General features: G+C 37.6%; 1 pseudogene; it reads right to left on the bottom strand.

Moving 5' to 3' along the window:
- Positions 1-2,142: 2,142 nt before the first annotated feature.
- On the bottom strand, positions 2,143-6,845 carry LOC150100750 (mitochondrial glutathione transporter SLC25A40-like; annotated as a pseudogene).
- Positions 6,846-8,052: the final 1,207 nt, after the last annotated feature.

Here is an 8,052-nt window from a genome sequence, read left to right as displayed (position 1 = left end):
AAAGAAGTGACTGTACCACTGACATAGCCATTTAATGAGTCTTGTAAATGGGAAAAGTTCCCTGAGAAGTGAAAGAAGGATAAGATAGTGCCATTGCGTAAGGACATGGTAAAATGGAGTTATCAGACTACTCTTTGATTTGCATCTTATCAATTTCCTGCAATTTAATTCCATCAGTATAGTCCACTGTTTGTGATGTTTCATTTCCAAACTAAAGAATCGCTTTACAATTGACCATATTAAATTTGTAGCCATTTACTTTTGTCCATACTGCCAGTCTTTTTAATTTATCCTGCAGAATCTCTACATCATCTTCATTAACTATTATTCTTCCCAACTTTACATCATCAGCAAAAAACTGAACATTCCCACTCAAATCATTTCCTATATCATTGATATAAATTAAGAAAGGACTAAGTACCAAGCCCTGTAGTGCACCGGTGATCACCTGTCCTTAGCTCCTCCACAATTTGCTAATGTGATTTATTATTTATTATTTGCTAATTTTGCTTTATTATAACAACTTGATAATAAAGTGACAATGTAGTTGGATAAGAGAAATTGGTACTCAGTGGTACTAAGGGACATTGCAAAGGCATTTGGCAGAATTCCACATAGAACTCTGCCACATAAATTGAAGTAAATAGGTATGAACATGAATCTGATGATTAGATCAAAGGGTGGCTGATTGACAGATACCCAAAAGTGGTTTATTTTGAAGTTGAGTACAGCAGAAGGTAAGTGAATAGTGGTGCTCCACGGGTCTCTCTGTTGTTTAATTTGTACACCAATGATATGAAAATGATTTAATGGGAAATATTCAGTTGTTTTCTTATGATGCAAAAGGAACTGCAATAGTAAATGAAGGTGATGTAGAGATCCTGCACGATGTTTTAAATCGGCTAGCATTATGGGCAAATGTACATTGCTGCCACTTTCATGTCGCCAAGTGTAAGCTGATCACAAGCTGTGTACTATATTGGTGGAACTGAACTTCAGGAAACTGATGAAGCCTCTAACTTGGGGTGAGTGTTTACAGGAAGTTGATATTCAGAGGGCATATCAGAAAGTTAGTCAAAATAACACATCACATTACGTGGTTGTTGAACACACTAAAAAGCAGGGACAGAGAAGTTATTGATCTCCTTTATAAGACTTTTATAAAGCCATATCCGGACAACTGCACGAAAATCTAGTCTCTAGGATTCCGTGGGGATGAAGAGGTGGTGGAGAGAATCCAGAGGCGAGTGACAAAGATTGTGGTAAGTCAATGAAATGTACCTATGAGAATAGATTGACGTTTTGTGAGGTTCAAAAACTAGCTGAATGGAGGGAGGGGGGGGGAAGAACGTGATGGCAGAAGAACGTAAGTTATTAAAGACGTTTTACAGGATTACAGTGCCGTAACGTGGCGAAAGAGGCGTCCGCCACTGGCGCAACTAGGTTTGGGGCGCAAAACGTAAAAAATAAAAATAAATAAATAGGTATAAAAGTCCGCTATTTTATACAGTATTTTTAAATTTCGGCAATACGAAGCTTTAAACACGCAAATTCTGCAACACACTGCAACTCATTTTGATGGGGTTAATAGTAAGTATTTAACATATTGCACTCAGTAAAATTTAACTTGTTACAGTTAAATTATTTAAAATTTTTGTCATTTTTGGGTTAAGGGGATGCAAGTAAGACACTTACATTGGATTAGGGGGAGGGGGTTCAAGTTAGACACTTGCCACAGGCGCTGTATGCCCTCGTTACCGTGCTGCAGAATTGTGTAATAGTGTGGTTAGCAAGAGTTTTAGGGCTAGATTTTTTGCTTGGAGGAGTTGTGCAGGGTTGCAACAGATGGTTGGGAGTGCTTCCTCAGTGAGTGAGTTTAAGGAGAAGCATGATAGTTATTGTGTGAATAATGGGATGAGTCTTTTCACTCCTTGGATTATATCTCAGTTTTTTTTAAGTTCTAACCTAGTTTATTATATACAGGAAGGATAAATATATGGCTAGACATTTAAATATACACGATGCTATAAAGGACGAATGAAACTACTTCATCTTAAATCATACACCAGTGAAACATGTCCTTAGGACACAATAGGAACCCCGTAAACTTTTAGTGATATTAAAGCATACCACAAATATTTATCACGACTCTGCATTCATCATTGATGTATTGTACTGATGGAAGAACTTTATGCCATATTCATATGTACTGATCATGATCACATGCTGGAGCAACTTTCACCAAACGTGGCACAATACTAGTAAACCATGATGTAAAACCACAGCTAATATACAAATTTTTTAACAGGACAAATGTGGAAGCCTTAGGATTATTCTTACTTATTTTACTTATGTTTTCTCCTAGCTATATCTGTCGATGCGTCTTTATTACCTCTAACTCTTCCGTTTGATGTAGCTTCAACTGTGCCAGATGCTGCACCACAAAAAAGCTGATTCAGAAAGCGGGTTGTTGCTGCTGATTCAAATATTTTTTTAGTGAATCATGACTGGCCCAATACAGTGAAGAAAATGGTACATCTCTTAAGACAGTTGGTCCTCAACCTCGCCACACTGACAGTATACCCTGGGCATGTACTTGAGCACAAACAGCTTGACCAATTTCTAAATAACTAAGTTTTTTTACTGCATTTTTGTTCGGATTAATTCCAAAGGACAAATAGCAATGGCTGTAAAGTCTCTAGCTCCGCCGGCTGAGAGAACAGAAATCCAAAGTGGCTGGTGGGAATTCTGCAAGTAATTCATTATCCTTTCTCACATTTGATTATAAAAAAGTCACATAAAGAACAGCTGATGGAGCAGCCATGAAGAAAGTTGGTGGTAAACTACTCCACAGTGAACTAAGCCCTTCAGATCTTGCTATTTTGACAAAATCATCCAGAGTTTCTTTAAAATGTTGTGATTCACACCAATAAGCCATTTGAAAAGCAGAGTTATGACTTCCTCCACAGCACATTTCCAATTCACCACACCACTTGATGCATTTATTACTACTGGTTAGGAGTTCTTTCTTCTGAGCTTGAAGACGAACTTTTACCACATCGAAAGGTGTAACAAATAATAAAGTAACAAAAGCGCCTGTACAGGAAGAAATCATTTGCTGAACTGGTGTAATGCATTGCGGTTGTCATGCACGTGGCTGCTTAGAACAAATTTCAAACATTATCGGGGATAATTACATAAAAGAAGCAATTAAAACTGTAATTAAATACATATGTAAATATTTACAGACTTGCAAATATTGCGCAGGTTACAACTAAAGTTAAGTAAGCGGAGCATTCTTCAATATCTTTGTTAACCACATGCCGAACCCTTTCAAGCTTTCAATAATAATAATAATTTCATAGGGTGGTGTGTGATTGGAATGGATTGCCATTGGATGCCGTGAGTGCAAGCAGTATGAATGAATTTAAGAATAAGTATGATGGCTGATGTGCAGTGGCGTAGCTAGCGGTGGTGGTGGTGGGGGGGTCCGGTCTGTGCGGCACTTTGAACCTTTTTGAACTTTTGCAGTTAATTCTAAAATACAGTCTCGAGAACTCCGTTCCAAATATTGTAATACTACTGCGAATTTTCCTCACAATTGCTGTAAGTGTTGCTAGTTGTGAGAGGAATTTTTCTAAATAAAACTGATTAAGAATTATTCATGACTTATTTTTCACGGTATTAACAACACCACAAACACTTTTAACAACAAAGATGTTTTATTAACGCTTATATTTCGCTGATTTTCAACTCAGCATCATCAGAGCACAACACACATGTGAACGCGACAGTGAGTGAGTGAAACAATATAATTGCAAAAGACAAAAGATCTGAAGTCCTATTTTTGGCGCCCTCTAACGAAAAAAAGAACAACAGCAGTTATCCAGGAGTTTTTCTTAGGATAACCGTCTCCCAACTATAACGACTCCTAAATAGCACATTCGTTTTCCTCCATCTAATCCTGTGTGAAGGAGTGTCCAAAGCGTGGTCTGCAAGTCCCGACTTGCCATAGTAATAGTAGCGAATGTATCTTTAATGTTCTTCCAGGCGGATGTTCACTGATCTTCCTGTTTGCCCATAATAGGCCAAATCACAGTCACACGGAACTTCATACACTCCTGGGTGTGTTAAGGGTGAAGTTTATCCTTAGGCGAGCGGATCAGAGTTGCCAGCTTGACATGAGGTTTGAAAGTGGTGCGAAGGCCATGTTTCAACAATACTTTGGCTATCTTTTCCGATGTACCTCTGATATACGGAATAGAAATGGTCATGTTGTATTCTTGTGTATTAGGGGAGGGCAGAGTAATGGGCCTATGTAGTATTTTATCTATTTTGTAGGGATTGTAGCCGTTGGCTAAGAACGTATGGCGCAGGTATTGGAGTTCAGTGGTCAGAGCTGTATCGTTAGAACATATGGCTCTGGCTCTGTGTGTGTTTTTAAAATGCCGTACTGTTGGACATTAACATCTCCAATTTTGATATCAGGTTTAATACCACATTCCTTCATAATGTGATCCATATAGATAATGAATAACAGAGGGGATAATGTACATCCTTGTTTCACACCGGATTTAACATTAAACCATCTTCCTGTACTTCCTTCAATTCTAACTGCTGACTTACATATCAAGCAATACTTTGTCTTTATTTGAGTTGTAAGCAGCAGTTAGAATTGAAGGAAGTACAGGAAGATGGTTTAATGTTAAATCTGGTGTGAGACAAGGATGTACATTATCCCCTCTGTTATTCATTATCTATATGGATCACATTATGAAGGAATGTGGTATTAAACCTGATATCAAAATTGGAGATGTTAATGTCAGCTCTTTGCTTTATGCGGATTATGTTATACTTCTATATAAATCCGCTACAAGTCTGCAAGATTCTCTGACTAAATTGAATAGCTGTTGTAATAGATATGGTATGAAGGTCAGCAATAAAAAGACAAAGACAATGAAAATAGGCAGAATCATTGAAAATATCAACCCTGTTGTGAATGGAGAACCTGTGGAACAAGTAAAACATTTCAGCTACTTAGGCACGATTTTTACTGAAGATGGTAAATTAAATATAGAAATAAACAACAGAATAAGCAAAGCTGGTATGGTGGGAAGTCAATTGAATAAATTCATATGGAATAAGAAAGAAATTAGTCGGAACACTAAATTAGCTGTATACAAGACAGTGTTCAAACCAGTTTTAACTTATGGATCTGAGAGCTGGGTCAGAAGTAAAACACTTGACCAAAGACTAGAGACCGCAGATATGAGAGTCCTGAGAAAGATTAGAGGAGTGAACAGATGGCATCAATGGCAATATCATATTAAAAATGAGGATATTAGGAAAGAACTTGACATTGTCAGCATCCAGGAATGCGTTAGCAGAGCTAATCTCAGGTGGTATGGTCACTTAAATAGAATGGGAGAGGAAAGATTAGCAAAACAAGTGTTCTCTGCCAGGTTGACAGGAAAACGACCCAGAGGAAGACCAAGATATAGGTGGATTGATACGGTACAAAGTGCCTTAGACGATAGAAATATAAGATCTGATAATATTGGAGTCTTGACAAGTAACAGACTGATTTGGAGGAAAATTGTAGATAGGAAGTTAGTAATGATGTAATTTTTTCATGTAGTACTGTCATATCCTGTACACCCCTTGAGGGTACATGGCAGGAATTTGATGATGATGATGATGATGACGATGACGATGATGATGATCATGATGTACTGTTGGACTGGATGATGATGTGATTGTTTATGTAGGTATCTTGCTGTGTGTGTAGGCTTTCTGTAAATAGAAAAAGATAGTGCACCATCTGAAAGGCGGGTGACTAATGTGTCAAGAAATGGTAAACAGTTATTTGATTCTTTTTCTACTGTGAAGTGAATTTTGAGGTTTTGGCTGTTTAGGTAGGTGACAAAAGCATCCAAAGTGTCTTGTCCATGGGGCCAGATGGCAAACACATCATCTACATAGCGTAACCACACTTGTGGCTTGTATGTAGCTGTGGTAAGTACTTTGTTTTCAAAGTGTTCCATGTAAAAATTTGCTAACGGGGGAGAGAGGGGGGGAACCCATAGCAGTACCATTAATCTGTTTGTAGAATTCTCCCCCCCCCCATGTAAAGTAACCTGCATTCATGGTAAATTGAAATAATTCAAAAATATCTGGGGGAAATTTAGACTTGATTAAATCAAGAGTGTCTATAAGTGGTACATTGATAAATAAGGAGGTGACATCGAAACTAACCATTATGTCTGAATCTTTTAGGATTAGATTTTTAACCAGTGTTTTGAAATGGATTGAATTTTTTACAAAAGTAGAGGAGTTGCCGGTAAGGGGGGCAAGCGACTTGGCTAAATGCCAGGCCAGTTTATATGTGGGACTATCTATGCTATCAACTATGGGGCGAAGGGGAATATTAGTTTTGTGGATTTTTGGTAATCCATAAATACGGGGTGGTTTAACATGAATTGGTTTTATTTTCTTGATGATTTCTTTGGGCCATAATGTCACTTTTTTCAGTAATTTTCGGACTTTTTACTTTTGAGACATCGTAGGGTCTCGATGTATAATTTGATATGTGAAACTGTCACATAGGAGATCTTGCATTTTTCTGTTATACTCTTCTTTATTCATGATAACTGTTGCATTTCCTTTATCGGCTTTTGTAATAATAATATTTTTATTATTATATAACTTTTTTTTAGGGCAGTTATTTGTTTACGTGGCATATTGCTTTTTGGAGGCTTAGCCTTGTTTATAATACTAGCTATATCTAGTCGCACGTTGTTGGCCATTGCTGGCCGAAAATCGTGGATACCCCGTTCTACTTTCATCATAATTTCTAGTTTAGGAATTTGTCTGGGCGTGACGGCAAAGTTATGTCCTAGACTGAGAGCGTTCTTGGCTTCTTTAGTGAGTGTTTCAGACGAAGTTGAAAGTTGGTCTCGTCGAAGTTGCGGACGCGACTTCGTATGCTGGCGTTGTTGTAGGAGTTCAAATTTCTTTAGGTGTTTGCTTTTTACTTTTGTGAATTTTTTTTTGCTGCAATTTCGGAGATGTGTTGTAGGACAGTCCACATTTCAGGATTTAACACGTTTATTAGTTCTTGTTGTAGAGCTGTGATAGAGCTGTTTAGCTTACTAAGCTCTATGAGAATTGCGGCGATTTGTTCTCGAAGAAGCGCTAAACTCGCCCGTCGATAAATACGATGTGCCTTTGCCGATTGCAACTTTTCTTTGAATTTCAGAAAAGATGGAATTATATCGTTCTCGCGGCATCGTTTAAGGAAGGCTAACCTGTTCAATTTTCTGGACAATTTCAGTTTCAACTTACCGAACCGTCGCACTTTGTAAACAATATCTTCTCCGTGCAGAATGTTCAATCTAACAGATAAGCTTAGGTGTTGATGGTTATTCATGACTTATTTTTCACGGTATTAACAACACCACAAACACTTTTAACAACAAAGATGTTTTTTTTCCGTTAGAGGGCGCCAAAAATAGGACTTTAGATCTTTTGTCTTTTGCAATTATGTTGTTTCACTCACTCACTGTCGCGTTTACATGTGTATTGTGCTCTGATGATGCTGAGTTGAAAATCAGCGAAATATAAGCGTTAATAAAACATCTTTGTTGTTAAAAGTGTTTGTGGTGTTGTTAATACCGTGAAAAATAAGTCACGAATAACCATCAACACGTAAGCTTATCTGTTTGATTAAGAATTACCTACATTGCTATGAAATACACTTCGCCAATGTCATCGACGATTTTGCTAATAGAAAAGCAAGAAAAATAACATTTTAGAATGTTGAAATTAAAGTTTTACTTCAAAAATAAACATAGTGTTTTAATTTATTTCTCTATACGTCGTTTCGACTTTTTGTAGCATTTTTGGTGTATATTGAGACGGGCGACAAACTCAGGGACCACCCCGGGGAGCAAAAGCTCTAGCTACACCACTGCTGGTGTGTGTAGTATGTGGCCTCCCTCGATGAGTCTCTAACTCCCTGGAGGTCTCTCTCTTAATAATAATAATAAATCC

The sequence above is a fragment of the Typopeltis vanoorti genome, chromosome 12 (genome assembly GCF_054136105.1).
Source record: "Typopeltis vanoorti isolate ZY-2024b chromosome 12, IOZ_Tvanoo_1.0, whole genome shotgun sequence".
Taxonomy (NCBI): Eukaryota; Metazoa; Arthropoda; class Arachnida; order Uropygi; family Thelyphonidae; genus Typopeltis; species Typopeltis vanoorti.
This window is presented reverse-complemented; position numbering and strand designations above follow the sequence as displayed.